The 16,786-nt window shown below is 38.5% G+C and overlaps 1 protein-coding gene across 5 annotated transcripts in view; it reads right to left on the bottom strand.

Annotated features, from left to right (window-relative positions):
• The window catches only part of SGPP2 (sphingosine-1-phosphate phosphatase 2), a 147,464-nt gene that overhangs the window by 15,949 nt on the left and 114,729 nt on the right, over positions 1 to 16,786 (bottom strand). The gene's annotated exons all lie outside the window — the stretch shown is intronic.

Consider the following 16,786-nt stretch of genomic DNA (forward strand, 5'->3'; position numbering starts at 1 on the left):
TTACCTTGCCATGTGGTGTGAGTGTGAACAGTAGAACCTCCTGATATTCACATCTCTTTGAGTGGGCACTCTTGTCATGACTGTTCTCTGAGCCACCTCAGATATCTAAGCACAAGTTGAGTACTCAGGATCACTAGGTATGGAAATCTACAGTTATTCTGAAAACCTACTGGTGTTCAGGACTAACTATAGGATGTAGAAAAAAGTATGCCAACTTTCACCTTCTGCTGTTTTAGAATAAATGCCCACTTGGAAAGTGAACATATGCAATCCTTCATTAGAAATGATGTTGACATTTTTAACAGAAAATGGTTTGTAAGAGAAATTATATAAAATTTGGATGTAAGGTAAGGCAGAAAACCTCATTTCAATGTCTTCTAGGGGCACAGACCACTCAAAGATAATAGAAGGAATAATACTTTGTTCACTCCACTCTTTAATATTGATTAAAATTCTCAGAGTTTGTGAAAGAACAGGCTAAGTGATAGATTTGGCGGGGGTGGTTAGAGACACAAATAATTGCTGTTAACCTCAAAGGTAACAGTTTGTTGCCCTGTAGAATAGTAACCAGTTTTTGTATATAACCCAGCAATCATAAAGTAATATTTATCAAGCTGTCTGTAAATATTTAGTCCCTCTTTATATTTGACTGGTTCCTTTATTAATTAATCAGTTGAATAAAATCTTTGACACATTCATTTTATATTTGGACAAGCATTATGATTTTACCACTTAAAAATTATATTCTAACAAGTAGATAATAATTGTTTATTCATATGACTAATTGTCTTGAATGATTGAATATGCATAATCCATGTAACAATGTAGCATTTTTTATCTTGTTTTCCTGTGTATACTCTCTTTAAAGGGCACTAGTGTGCTCAAAAAGTAAATAAGGCAGGTGTTAACATTTCTTGACGTGGTAATATAATAAGACATTATTGCATTCTTTTTATAATATCAACTAGAAAGGATTCAGGTAGACTATATATTTCTAAACTCCAAATACAGTATGATTTAGGAAATAATCACTTCCTTGTCTCGGTTTCACAGAATCTATCAAGTCCAAACATGACTTGTTTCAAGATCTTCATGAAACAAAGCTTCCCCACCCGCACTTCACATTAATATGAACAGCTCTAACTATAACGAATCACAGGGCTTGGCAGGTCAACAGGATTATGACATCAGATCAAACAAGCTTCCCAGGCAGGTTATAACACTGTCTTTGACAACTGCTAAGCAGCTTGCAAGAATGACAAGTATAGGGAAGGGCAATCTGCTAGAAGACACAAAAGACACTGTCAAACATTTAAGCGACTTTCCTCAGATCTGGGTGGGCAGAGGGGCCTCTGAGCAACAAGCAAACAGACGAAACTCATGTTCAGATGTAATATGATTGTTGAACAGGCCCACGCAAGTTGAAATGTAATTGCCATTGTCACCATACAGGCTAGAACGCTGTGTAAGAACTGCTTCAGGGTTTTCCTAACTCCATCTTGCATTGGAGCCCACTGGGAATGTGTTAAAATGCATCTAATCCAGCAGGTCCAGGTGGGGCCACAGGGTCTGCATTTCTAAGAATGTCCCAGAAGACGCTGGGGCTCGCGCCTAGGGGACCACACTGGGAATGGCGAAGACTATCTCACCTTGCTAAATTCCAGAGGCCAACACGGACTCCTCAAGCCGAACATGGTATAGTCGGAGCTCCCTGAGTGCTTTCTTGAAGTACACATTAAAAAAAATAAAAAACCTTCTGAATTATACGAGTACTGTATAATATATTCATACAGTACTTCAGTGAGTACCATAAAAAAGTGATAGTACAGGACATTCCTGGTGGTCCAGTGGTTAAGAATCCGCTTTCCAATGCAAGGGACATGGGTTTGATTCTTAGTTGGAGAAATACGATCCCACGTGTCACACAACTGGAGAGCCCACATGCTGCAGCTACAGGGCCAGTGCTGTAGCACTCACACGCCACAACCAAAGATCCTGTGTGCCACAACTAAGACCCTAGGAAACCAAACAAATATATAAATAAAATATTTGTAAAAGGTGACAGTAAATTTTGAAGGCCTTCGAGTGATGTGCCAGTGAAGAAACATTTGAGTATAAAGTGGTCCCACAGAAAGATCTTAAAAGTCTTCGTAGACTTGGTGACGTGAATGCTCACGTTAGAGGAAAACTAACTGCCCCAGTCCTTTGTCACTCACCCTGGGGAATGTTGGCTCAAATCGTTGAGTCCTGGCTCCTTGTGTAGAAACAGAACTTCCTGGGGGAATCCTTTGCAGCTTGTGTATCACCAGAGGAACTGGAGATTACTGGAGAATTTTAAAATGGCAGTCCTGCTCTGCAGACTCTTCTAGGTGTGCCCGATGTGGCCACACGATGTTTATGATGAGGCCGAGGGTGTGCGTGCTAAGTCATTTCAGTCGTGTCCAACTCTTTGAGGCCCTCCGGACTGTAGTCCACCAGTCTCCTCTGTCCATGGGGATTCTCCAGGCAAGAATACTGGAGTGGGTTGCCATGCCCTCCTCCAGGGGATCTTCCTGACCCAAGGATCGAACCCACAACTCCTATGCCTTCTGCACTGGCAGGCGGGTTTTTACCACTAGCATCACCTGGGAAGCTCTTATGAGCAAGCTGGACAATCTCAATTACAGGGATGGTCAATTCCAAGTCATTGTGAGTGAAGTGAAGATGGTAACACCATGTAATTATTAAAGTGGAGAAATGAGACCCAAGACACAGTGAGGCACAGGATTGCAGTACACGCATGACCCTTTGTTTTCACATGTGGTGAGAGCTCAGGGATGTGGTGTGGAATCCAAAGTGTGCCATAAACTTGTATACATGGAATAATTGTATGGAGGTTTCAGGGTCAGAAAAAAATCAAATAAACTACAGGACTTACAAGACGCCCTGTGTGCATTTAAAAATATGATACATGAAGTGTTTATTTCCTTTCTCCAGTGAATGTTTTAAGGAACATTCCTACAGATACACACAAACACGGTCCTCAGTTGTGTTTTGCAATTAAAATTAAGTACTCGACTTTCAGCTGATTTTCAGAGTATAAGATGCAAGGCAGCTAATTCACTCCTCTACATCTGTCTGCTGTGTCCCAATTAGCGTTCATTCGATCACCAACCAGGCATACTTTGGTAATGAGAAGAATTCTTAGGCAGTTTCATGGTTGTGATGGATGAACTATCCATCTGCCCTGTATGGCAAGCTAGATACTACTATTTCTCTCCGCAGGTAACTTGGCCCACCTTATTTCTCTAAATCCTTCAAGATGAATTTCTTATGTTGAAACAGCATCACAGAGAAGATGGGTGGATATTAATTCTGTGGAGAACTTGGTTCCCTTTCTCAATCAAATCTGGGATGCAGGGTTATAGCAACAAAGAGGAATTTTGAAAACCAATGGTTTGTGAACTTTTAAACTGATTCCCAAACAATAAAAGGACCACAGACAAGAGCACTTTGACATCCATGTATTTGTTTTATTGCCAAAATCCACATTAAGTGTTGTTCTGTTTTAAAAAAAGGAAAAAAAGACAGTACCAGGGAAGATATAAGAAATACAAGTATATAACCAATGAAGAGTTATTATTCATCACAGCAAAGTCTAGAATCTTCCTTCTCTTACAGGAAATTCTTATGTAAATAATAATGGAGCTCAAATATTTCTTTATCAATTCATTCAATAGTTATCATATGGTTTTATTTTCAATTGGTTACTACGCCCCAAGAAATATATTCAGATAGAAGAAGATATAACCTCTGTCCCTTAAATAAAAATAGCTTTATTGTTTTTCTCAAAAACTATTCAGGTTTACTATTAAAGACATACTTCTAAGTCTTCTGTCCATAACCAGCTTCCCTTCCCACACACATAATTTTACAATTAATGGACCCATACTGTACAAGCTGTTCTGTAACCTGTTTTTCATTGACTGGATGTCATATACATTATTTCATTACTATAGAACTACATTATAATGGCTATATCACATTCTACTCTATGGAAATACCTTACTTAACTACCTCTGATTGATGGACATTTACTGTATTCTCATGTTTGCTACTAAATGCATTAATGAGCACCCTGGAGGGGCAGTATAGAATGGTAATTAAAAGCATGGATTCTCAACTCAGATTGCTTAGTTTGAAGTCTCAGTTCGTCTCTTACCAACTGTATAATCTTGGTCAGGTTTCTTAACCTCATCTGTAAGTCTGGAATAATAACAGTACCCTCATAGGGTCACTGTTAATTACCCTGATGAGGTCATTAATACACGTAAAGCGCTTAGAATGGTGCCTAGCAGGTAAGTACTTTATAAATGGCTGGTATTATTTTTACTTTTACATTTGTGTAATCATATGCATTGGGAAATGGGCTAACTAGTTTAGAAGGCTATGTATGTACACTTTAGATCTTTATACAGTCTACAAAGTGCCCTCCCAAAAGCTTACACTAATTATCCATAATTTTGAAAATAATCATTCTTGCTTGGCAGGTATGAGACCCGGAAACTCACTGCCATATGACCAAGATGGCTACACTGATTTAAGTGAACACTGTAAGCAAGTGGAAATGGTAAGATTCCAGTTCAGGGACACTAGAGGAAATGGGTCAGAGAACTCTAAACCTAGCAGAATGGAAGTGAAATGAAGACATTTCTAGAATAAACAAAAACTGAGAGAACTCACTACCAGCAGAACTATGCTAAAAGATATATGCTGAATAGAGTTATTTTAGGCAGAAGGAATGAGATGCCAGATGGAAGAATAAAACTGTAGGAAGGAATGAGGAACAACAGAAAGGATAAATATGTGGATAAACTTAAAATTATATTAAATATATAACAATAAAAAATAAATCCTTCAGGGCAAATATTGTAGAACTAAATGTCATTTAATAACCCATTCTTCTCAGGAAGTAGTAAAGGTACTAATTGCATTTGATGCTTATAAATCAAGGATATATATTATAATCTCTTGGGGAACCTCTAAAAGAATTATGCAGACTTCATAACAAGCTAATAGAGGAAGGGTAAAGGGAGAATTAAAATACTTGATTAATACACATGAAAGCCAAAGAAGAGATGAAGAAGAACGGGGGAGAAAGTTAACAAAGAACAGTGTGGTAGATTTAAATCCAAATATATCAGATTACATTAAGTGACAATAGACTAAATATACCGATTAAAAAGGAAGGTTGTCAAGCTAAATTAAAATATAAAACCCAACTACATACTGCTTATAAGAATCACAATGCAAATATTAGGATACGGAAAAGGCAAAAAGTGAAAAGATGAAAAATGCTTTGCAAATGCTCATGAAAACAAAGCTGATGTTGCTATATTAATATTAGACAAAGTAGGTTTTGGGACAGGAAACATTACTAGAGACAAAAAGGACATTTCATAATGGTGAAAGGGCCAACTATCAGAGAGACAACAATTTAAAAACTGTATGTACCAAATAATATAGCGTCACAATATTTCAAAATATGTGAAGAAGGACAGACTAAAAGGAGAAAGAGACAAATTCACAACCATAGTGAGTAATACACTTATGTAATCAACATAGTGAGTAATACATAGTGAGTTATACACCTCTCTCAGCAATTCAGAGAACAAGCAGGGAAAAATAATCAATGAGGATACAGGACTTTGAAAATAATTTTAAACATGACCTAACATATAAAACACCCAATGCAGCAACTACACAAAATACAACAAATTGTGGGGAAATAAATCTCAACAAATTTTAAGAAATGGAAGTCTATATATACAGTACCTTCTCTGACTAGAGGGAAATCAGGTTAGGAATAAAATTTAAAACAATAATTAGAAAATTCCCAACTACTTGGAATTTTAAGTAATATACTTCTAAGTAGCCAATAGGGGAAATTAGAAAATATTTCCAAATAAATGACAATGAAAAAAATGATTTATATTTATAGGCTGCAACTAACCGTATTTTTAGAGGCAAATGTAGAGCCTTAAATGATACACTGCAAAAAGAGGACTAAAAATCAACTTCAAATATTCTAGAAATAACAGCAAAGTAATGCTGAAAGAAGGATGAAAATAATAAACAACAAAAACTAATACATATACAATGGAGAAAATTGAGAAAACAAGAAGTTGGTTCTTTAAAAAGACTACTAAAATTGATAGGTCCCTAAAAAAAATTGATCAAAAGAGAATGCAGATTCAGAAATGAAAAGAGAGAATCATCTTGGAATATGATCATGTTAAGAGATGCAAAAATTCACTTAAGGAAATCCAATACTATTTAGGATTTAAAAAAAAAAACAAACTCAAACTCATAGCAAATCAGGAATAAAAGAATACTTTCTAGTGCTGATAAATGGTACCAACAAAATAATCCATAGCTAACATCATCCTTAAAGATGAAATATAAAATACTTTCTCCCTGAGTTTAGAAACAAGAATAACCACATCATTTTTATTCAGCATCATACTGGAAACCTAAGCCCACATGATAAAGCAAACAAACGAAATAAATATTAAAGAAAAAGTAAATTTGGTATTGTTCACCAATTATATAATTGTGTTAAGCAGAAAATCCAAAAGAATATTCAAGCAATTAATGGAATTAATTGAATTTACCAACATCACTAGATATGTCAGTGTACAAAGATCAACTGTATTTATACAAAAGGGCTATAATTAGAAAATGAAACAAATACAATTTTCAACAACAAACATTAATACATAATAATAAATCTAATATATAATATACAAGACTGTTACAGAGTAAACAAGCACATTATTGAGCTTATGATCATCTTTGGGTCAGGAAGATCCCCCAGAGGAGGAAATGGCAACCCACTCCAGTATTCTTGCCTAGAGAATTCCATGGAGAGAGGAGCCTGGCAGGCTTCAGTCCATGGGGTCACAAGAGTCAGACATGACTTAGCGACTAAATCACCAGCACCACTACTACAAAAGAAGTCAGTTCTCCCAAGTTGATCTATTAGAGTCAATATAATCCCAATTAAAAGTTTAGCATTGGAGAAAATGACAAAGTGATTCCAAAAGCCACATGGAAATCCAAAGGGTCAAGAATAATAAAAAATAGTTTTCAAAAAGAACAAAGTTGAGGACTTTTACTAGCTGACATCAAGACTTATTACAAAGCTACAATAAATAAGAGAGTAGGGGACTTCCCTGGTGGCCCAGTGGTTAAGAATCTGCCAATGCAGGGGACAGGGGTTTGATCCCTGGTCCAGGGAAATCCCACGTGCCGAGGGGCAAGAAGGCCTGTGCACCACATCTACTGACCCTGTGCTTTAGAGCCTGGGAGCCGCAACTACTGAAGCCCTCATGACCAGATCCCACGCTCAGAAACAAGAGAAGCCACTGCAGTGAGAAGCCCATACCCCGCAACTGGAGTGGCCCCCGCTCACTAAACAAACAAAGCCCGTGTGCAGCAATGAAGACCCAGCGCAGCCATAAATGAGTAAATAAATAAAATGTAAAAAAAAAAAAAAAACTAAGAGAGTGGTATTGGCATGAAGATAGACCACTAAACTAATGGAAAAGAGTAGTGAGTATATATACATATATAGAGAGTGTATAAAGTCATTTGATTTATGACAAAGTTGATACCTCAGTTAGGGGAAAAAAGACAATCTGAATTTTCAATAAATAATGCTGAGTATATATGATAAATCTACAGAATAAAAGTGGATCACAAAATTAATTCTAAGAAGATTGTAGATCTAAATAAGAAAAGCAAACTAATAAAATTTTTCAAACTAAGAGAATATTTTCATGACCTAGTGGCAGGTAAAAATATCTTAAAACAAGACACAAAAAGTTGTAAACACGGGTAAAGATTGATAACTGGAGTAGATTAAAATTAATAACTTCTGTTCATTTAAGGATACCACCAAGGGACTTCCCTGGGGGCCCAGTGGTTAAGACTCCACGCTCCCAATGCAGGGGGCCTGGGTTTGATTCCTGGTCAGGGAACTAGATCCTGCATGTTGCAACTAAGACCCAGCATATCCCCCACCAAAAACAAACAAACAAACAAAACACCAAGAGTAAAATGGCAAGCCAGAGAATGGGAAAAAAAATTCGCAGTACATTTATCTGACCAGTGACTTACCAATAAATCAGTAAAGAGAAGACAAACAATCCGATTAAAAAATGGTCAAAGATAAATAGGCATCCCACCAAAGAGGACACATAAATGACCAATAAAACATTAAAAGGGGCTGAATTCGTCAGAAAAAAATAAAAACACACAGCAATACTGTTAACACACCCATTAGAATGGCTAAAATGAAAATGACCATTAAGGAATTAGTCTCCAAAATTTACAAACAGCTTATGACACTTAACATCATCAAAACAAACAACCCACTCAAAAAATAGGCAGAAGCCCTGAACAGACATTTCTCCAAGGACATACAGATGGCCAATAGGCACATGAAAAGATATTCAACACAATTATTAGAGAAATGCAGCTCAAAACTACAATGAGGTTATCATCTCACACCGGTCAGAATGGCTATCATCAAAAAATCCACAAATGCTGAAGAGGGTGTGGAGGAAACAGAACCCTCCTAAACTGTTGGTGGGAATGTAAATTGGTATAGCCACAATGGAGATCAGTATGGAGGTTCCTTAAAAAAACAAAAATAGAGCTACTATATGACCCTGCAGTTCCACTCCTGGGCAAATTCGGAGAAAAGCATGATCCAAAAGGATACATGCACTCCAGTGTTCGTTGCAGCACTGTTTACAATAACCAAGGCATGGAAGCAACCTAAACATCCATGGATAAAGAATGGATAAGAGTGTATGGTACATATATACAATGGAATACCACCCAGCCATTAAAAAGAATACAATAATGCCATTTGCAGCAAGATGGATGGACCTAGCGAGTGTCATACTGAGCAAAGTACGTCAGCCAGAGGAGAAATATCATATGACACCCCTTGTATGTGGAATCTAAAAAGCAGTGAAACAAATGAACTTACTTACAAAACAGAAAGAGACTCACAGACTTAGAAAAGGAACTTACAGTTGCCAGGGGAAGGGACAGTTACGGAGTTTGAGAAGGTCAGGTACACACTGCTACATTTAAAACAGATAACCAACAAGGACCTATTGTAGAGCACGTGGAACTCTGCTCAATGTTATGTGCCAGCGTGGGTGGGAGAACGGATACATGTATGTGTACGGCAGAATCCCTTTGCTGTTTGCCTGAAACTATCACATCGGCGATACTCCAATACAAAATAAAAGTTTAAAGTTTGGGGGGAAAACAGAAAATGACTGACATTAGCAAGGACTGGCAAGAATGTGGAGAACTGGAAACCGTATATACTAACTGGTAGGGGCGTAAGCTGGTACAATTCTTCCGAAAACACAACTGGACATTTGGAAGCTGAACTTACTTAATGATCCACTTCTATTTTCATATTCAACACTTAAACATACATCTATGCTCTAAAAGGCACATCAAAGAAAGCTTTGCATCATTCACAATACCGTCAAGGTGGAAACAACCCAAACATCCATCAGTAATAAAAGAGATAAGCAAACTATGATATAGTTCTGTGAATTAATACAGTATAAGAATAAAAATCAATGAACTAAAGTGACATACAATATGGGTGGTGATGATGGTTTAGTTGTTAAATTGTGTTCAACTCTTGGGATTCTATGGATTATAACCCTCCAGGCTTCTTTTTTGGGATTTCCCAGGCAGGAATGCTGGAGTGGGCAGCCATTCCCTTCTCAGGGGATCTTCCCAATCCAGGGATAGAACACAGGTGTCTTGCATTGCAGGAAGATTCTTTACTGACTGAGTCATCAGGGATCACAAACAAAACAGCGAAAGCAGCCCAGTGCAGAAGAAAACATTCTGTACAACTCCATTTACATGAAGTTCACAGGTTCATGGGGAGTGGGTACCTTGGAGCAGATGCAGAGCAAAGGACACGGACTTCTGAGATACTGGTCATGCTATAGCTACAGCAACCTTCCTCAGGTGTGCTTACTTACCTTTTCTTATCCTCTACATACTACTTACACACTTATACACAAGGTGACAGGTTTTCTCTTTATAAAATTCTCAAGTCCACTAAGAGTTGCAGAATTTTCTCTCCACCTCTGGCTACATCATTACATTTATTAGATGAAAGGTGTGAAGCACTGAAGGACCATGTCTTCAGATACTCTTCTCCTGAGAATTGATCTCTCAAAAAGCCTTAAAGCTTCATGCTGTTGACTACTGTTCCAGGGTTCCCTTTTTACATGTCCAGACTCCTGACACATTCAACTCTGGGAGTTCTAGAATCTTTGAAATGGAGCATCCATGCCTGCACAGTATTTACTATTGCGTGCCACTCTCTATAGAACTTTTCACAAGTTTATTCTTACAGGCAAAACAAAATGATGTTGAAAAAGAATATTAAATATGGGAGACTTCCCTGGTGGTTCAGGGGTTAAGAATCCACCTGTCAATGCAGGGCACACAGGTCTGATCCCTGGTCTGGGAAGATCTCACAGGCTGCAGAGCACCTAAGCCCATCGGCCACAACTACTGGGCCTGAGCCTTCGAGTCACAACTACTGAAGCCCGCGTGCCCTGGAGCCTGTGCTCTGCAATGAGACACCCCTGCACTGTGAAACCTGAGCCATGCAATGAAGAGTAGCCCTTGTTTGCCACTAGAGAAAGCCTGTGCACAGCAATGAACACCCAGTGCAGCCAAAAATAAATTTTTAAAAAGGAATATCAGATGTGATCTCATCTGGTCTTCTACAGTGAATGCAATATTCAGACTAATGGCTGAATCTTGTCAAATCTGAGTCAGTAAAGTACAAAGAAATAAGAGAGACTGATTTATGAACAGATCTCAGTTGATATCTTTTACAATTCACTCAATATTTACTGTGCATTTATGGTCAGGCACTGTGTTGAGAATTGTGGGGCATACCAAGGGGAGGAAAATAAGATTCTTAGCTTCAAGGGACTCAAAATCTACTGGGACAGACAGACATGAATATAGCCAATCATATGCTTATATTATAGCTTGCTGTTACTGCTATGAAAGTGATATTTATGCATTAAAATGCTAGACAACCGTAAGGGACTTTGAATGAAAATCTTTCACGTGTCCTTTTATCTACTGGAATAGAAATATTTGTATATAACGTTAAAAGAAACAAATGTCAGAATATTCACATTCTTGCCTTTTCATCTGGTAAAATGTCACAGTTTTCCCTAGGACGCCTGCTCCTAGGAAATGGTCCTAAGTAGAATTTCCCACAGGGATTCTCAGAGGAACGCACCAGATGACCAAAGCACAATGGAAATTGCCAACTAGCACCCCCATCCATTCCCGCCTCCCCTTGAACTTGGGCTGTGGGAAAGATCAAAATGACATTTCCTTGGCTCCTTTGGAAATCAGGTTCCACCGTTTAAATGCACTCTTACGGAATCTGGAAAGTGGCAAAGAGATGGGGCATCTCAGGACAGAAAGTGGAAAAGAGATGGAACATCACAGGAAGGTGAGTTGCAGTAACAGGTCTGAGGACTCCAGCTCCTGGCTTCTCAGAGCCAACAAAAGCCATCACAGAGGCCTAGCATCAGCTCACTTGGTTGGTGAGTGCCCAGAAATAAAGATTATGGACGGGGCTGGTGTTGACAAGTCGTCAGCAGCACTTTGACTTCTGGGTGACAGAGAGAACAGTGAGTTCTCTCTGCTCATCAAGCCCTTCTGACACTTTGTAAGCACTCCATTCCCTGTATTAAATTCCACTTTTCTAGGACTGCCCTGGTGGTCCAGTGGTTAAGAATTCTGCTTCCATGGCAGGGTGTGTGGGTTCCACCCTTAGTCAGAGAAGTTCTGCCTGCCACACAGTGCAGCCAAAACAAATTTCCCTTTATTAAAAACACCTAGAGTTGCTTCTATTTTGTGCCCTAATATAGCATCTTGGGCTTTTGTTATTGCTAAATAAGATTCTGTTGTTTAGTTGGCATTTATCAAGCATGCGTCTATAGTTGTTAGGGAGGAGTCCAGAAAAAGAAAACAATTTGAGATTCAGGAATCTTCAAGGGAATTATAAAGAGTTGGCCAGAGACCTACAATGCATTTTAAAGTAAGATTTTAGAATTTCTTTGACTGGATTGAATGAGATACAGCCTTGGGTAAGCAACATTACACTAGTTTCTTTGGTTGCAAATGTTTAAGAATCTTTATATACGACTGTGTATTGGGTTGAGGAGAGGCAGCACACTTGTCACAAACTGCTTGAAAGTGAAACTGACAGTCACTCAGTGTGTCTAACTCTTTGTGACCCCATGGACTATAGTCTGCCAGGCTCGTCTGTCCCTGAGATTCTCCAGGCTAAAATACTGGAGTAGGTTGCCATTCCCTTCTCCAGGGGATCTTCCCAAACCAGGGATTCAACCTGGCTTTCCTGCCTGCAATGCAGGCAGATTCTTTACCATCTGAGCAACGAGGGAAGCCCATCTTTATCTGTATCTCTATGGCCATTAAAAAATAAGGAAATCCTGGCTTTTGCAATAGATTGGATAAACTTTACAGGCATTTATGCTAAGTAAAATACATCAGACAAATAGTATATGATATCTAACTTATATATGAAATCTGAAAAAACTGAAATCATAGAAACAGTAGAATCGTGGTTGCCTAAAGCACAATTGCACTCATCTCACATGACAGTAAAGTAATGCTCAAAATTCTCCAAGCCAGACTCCAGCAATATGTGAACTTCCTGATGTTCAAGCTGGTTTTAGAAAAGGCAGAGGAACCAGAGATCAAATTGCCAACATCCGCTGGATCATGGAAAAAGGAAGAGAGTTCCAGAAAAACATCTATTTCTGCTTTATTGACTATGCCAAAGCCTTTGACTGTGTGGATCACAATAAACTGTGGAAAATTCTGAAAGAGATGGGAATACCAGAACACCTGATCTGCCTCTTGAGAAATTTGTATGCAGGTCAGGAAGCAACAGTTAGAACAGGACATGGAACAACAGACTGGTTCCAGATAGGAAAAGGAGTTCGTCAAGGCTGTATATTGTCACCATGTTTATTTAACTTATATGCAGAGTACATCATGAGAAACGCTGGACTGGAAGAAACAAGCTGGAATCAAGATTGCCGGGAGAAATATCAGTAACCTCAGATATGCAGATAACACCACCCTTATGGCAGAAAGTGAAGAGGAACTCAAAAGCCTCTTGATGAAGGTGAAAGAGGAGAGTGAAAAAGTTGGCTTAAAGCTCAACATTCAGAAAACAAAGATCATGGCATCCGGTCCCATCACTTCATGGGAAATAGATGGGGAAACAGTGGAAACAGTGTCAGACTTTATTTTTCTGGGCTCCAAAATCACTACAGATGGTGACTGCAGCCATGAAATTAAAAGACGCTTACTCCTTGGAAGGAAAGTTATGACCAACCTAGATAGCATATTCAAAAGCAGAGACATTACTTTGCCAACAAAGGTTCTTCTAGTCAAGGCTATGGTTTTTCCTGTGGTCATGTATGGACTGGGGAGTTGGACTGTGAAGAAGGCTGAGTGCCGAAGAATTGATGCTTTTGAACTGTGGTGTTGGAGAAGACTCTTGAGAGTCCCTTGTACTGTAAGGAGATCCAACCAGTCCATTCTGAAGGAGATGAGCCCTGGGATTTCCTTGGAAGGAATGATGCTAAAGCTGAAACTCCAGTACTTTGGCCACCTCATGCGAAGAGCCATTGGAAAAGACTGTGATGCTGGGAGGGATTGGGGGCAGGAGGAGAAGGGGACGACAGAAGATGAGATGGCTGGATGGCATCACTGACTCAATGGACATGAGTCTGGGTGAACTCCGGGAGTTGGTGATGGACAGGGAGACCTGGCGTGCTGCGATTCATGAGGTCGCAAAGAGTCAGACACGACTGAGCGACTGATCTGATCTGATCTGATCTGAAAGCTGGACGGTGAAGAAATGCAGAGATGTTAGTCAAAGAGTACAAACTTCCAACTATAAGAGGAACAAGGTCTGGGGATCTAATGAAAAGCCTGGTGTTTATAATTAACAAATCATATTATACTGTACTATATGCTTGGAAGTTGTAAAAGAGTAGATGGTAAATCTTATCACTACCAAAAAACAAAAACAGGTAATTATGTGAGGGGACAGGGGTGTTAACTAACTTCTTTTGTGGTTGGTGGTTTAGTTGCTAAGTTGTGTCCGACTCTTGTGACCCCATGGACTGTAGCCTGCCATGCTCCTCTGTTCATGGGATTTCCATTTTGCAATATATATCTATATCTAATTACATTATACACCTTAAATGTACATATGTTCAATATGAGCAATAATACCTCAATAAACCTATAAAAAAAAAGAGGACCATCCAATATATTGCATGAAACAGCAGTTAGCTCCTCATTATTGTGGAGTATGGGGCTTCCCTGATAGCTCAGGTGGTAAAGAATCTGCCTGCAATGCAGGAGACCCCAGTTCGATCCCTGAGTCAGGAAGATCTGGTGGAGAAGGGATAGGCTACCCACTCCAGTATTCTTGGGCTTCTCTTGTGGCTCAGCTGGTAAAGAATCCACCTGCAATGCGGGAGACCTGAGTGTAAACGATCCCCTAGAGAAGGGAAAGGCTACCCACTCCGGTAGTCTAGCCTGGAGAATTCCATGGACTGTTTAGTCCATGGGGTTGCAAAGAGTCGGACACGACTGAGTGACTTTCACTATCACTACTGTGGAGTACAATCCATTGTATGGACGTGCCAAGGTCTGCTAATCAATTTACTCCTTGAAGGGCATTTGCATTGTTTCGTTTTCAGAGATTATGAATAAAATTGCTATATATCAATAAATATTTAATTACATAGCGTTAAATAGCTGAATATTGTTCCATATCTTGATTTATAGTTAATTTAACCTGGCAGTTCCTTATTGTTACACATTGAATTGTTTTCCCTGTTTCCCTAGTTTAACCTTATTCAAACATATATATTTGTTCAATTGTCCTTTAGGGTAAATTCTCAATTTTGTTAAGCACTACAAGCTAACAGAACATTGTGAAGCAACTATGTGGCAATAAATAATAGAAAAAAAAATCTCAAAGAATTCCTAAGTCAAAAGGTATGCATCATATATTTTACTGCTTTTGATACCTATCGCATGAAATGGTCCCTCATGAGAACATCTGATTACTCAGCCCCTTGTCAACATGAATTGCCATCTTTTAATTTTTTTTACCAATCTCACAGGCAAAAATTTTTAACTGACATCTCACTTTTATTAATATCTGTGTTTCTTTTATGACTTTAAAAAATATCTCTATAAATACAGGTGGAATTTATTCTTTCTATTTTGGGGACATTTTCCTTTTGGGAATTGCCTGTTTTTATGTTAGGCTTTTACTCACTGATTCCTTATATTAATTTTTTGTCTATCACTTAATACATTTATGTTTTTACCAATGACTTTCATTTTGTTACATATAGAAGCTTCTAAAAAATGTATGTAATCAGCTTGTCTAATCTTTCATGAATTATTCCATTTAATATATGACAAGAAAGGTCTTTTTATATTTTATGTTTATATAAATATTCACTTATATTTTCTAATTTTTCCAAATGCTTTTTGAGACAACATGAAGACTATAGGAGCCTTCGGAGGTGAGGCAGACAAAGTTACCTTGCCCCTAGCATATTGGATTTGCTTCTGCCTTCGTGGGCTTTAACTACTGATATTAAATATGTAGGATTCTTCTTTTCTTTTTCAAATTCATTATTTTTTGTCTTCAGCATGTAGGATCTTAGTTCCCTAACCAGAGATTGAACCTATGCCCCATGCATTGGAAGCATGGAATCTTAACTGCTAGACTGTCATGGAAGTCCGGGATTCTTCTTTTCCAAGGGGTGCATCTGCTTTCTGAAGGAGTTGAACAGTTTAGGAAACTAGATTGATTTTTTCCCCCTATGATTGGATTTGGTTCATAAATAAAGCTTTGTTCTCTAGCTTCAATGGGTAGTTGAGGAATCACAGGAAACCATTTCATCTCCCTTTTCTTTTGTTTCAGGACAAAATAGTAATAACTGAGAGAGATGCAATGAAAATAAAGTGCCAGTGCATACCAATAGTTCCAGGAATGTCATAGCAATAGTGAACATAATGGCAGAAATTTGTGTACATATTTCCCCAGAGGGTCAAAGAATCTTTTTTTAAAAATCATGTAAAAAAAATGGGAAGGTCTGACACATTTTACAAAAGTTGACTTCACAAACAAATATTGAAGACAGTGCTTTTTCCACTGAGAGGCATCTGATTACAAGATGGGAAGAAGCCAGATCCTCAGGTGACCCACCAGTCTGGACCACTCTGGTTCTGGTGTGAGAAATAAATTTAATTTTCTTAAAAAAAAAAAAAAAAAAGTGGGGGGGGGGCATACAATTAGAAGCTTCCAGAAAACCTTCACTTTCAAGGAGACTGTAATACACTGATTCTATGAAGCCAGTCTCCAGCTTATTTTACTGGTATCCTGGACTTGCGTGGATCATAAATACAAGCCACAGTAGTGCCACGTCAGGAATCCATGCTCTGTCTCTGAATGTGCTTGGTTATCATGTGTTGGAGAAAAATGAATGCATTCTCAACACAAAAGAGACCTTAAGCACTGACCCGAGCTCCCTCTTCAGCAGCCTGGGATATGCAGACACTCTGGGGTCTTTCTTACTGAGATAAA

This window comes from Bos grunniens, chromosome 2 (assembly GCF_055505025.1).
Source record: "Bos grunniens cultivar Pamir isolate PY7600 chromosome 2, Bosgru_T2T1.0, whole genome shotgun sequence".
Classification (NCBI taxonomy): Eukaryota; Metazoa; Chordata; class Mammalia; order Artiodactyla; family Bovidae; genus Bos; species Bos grunniens.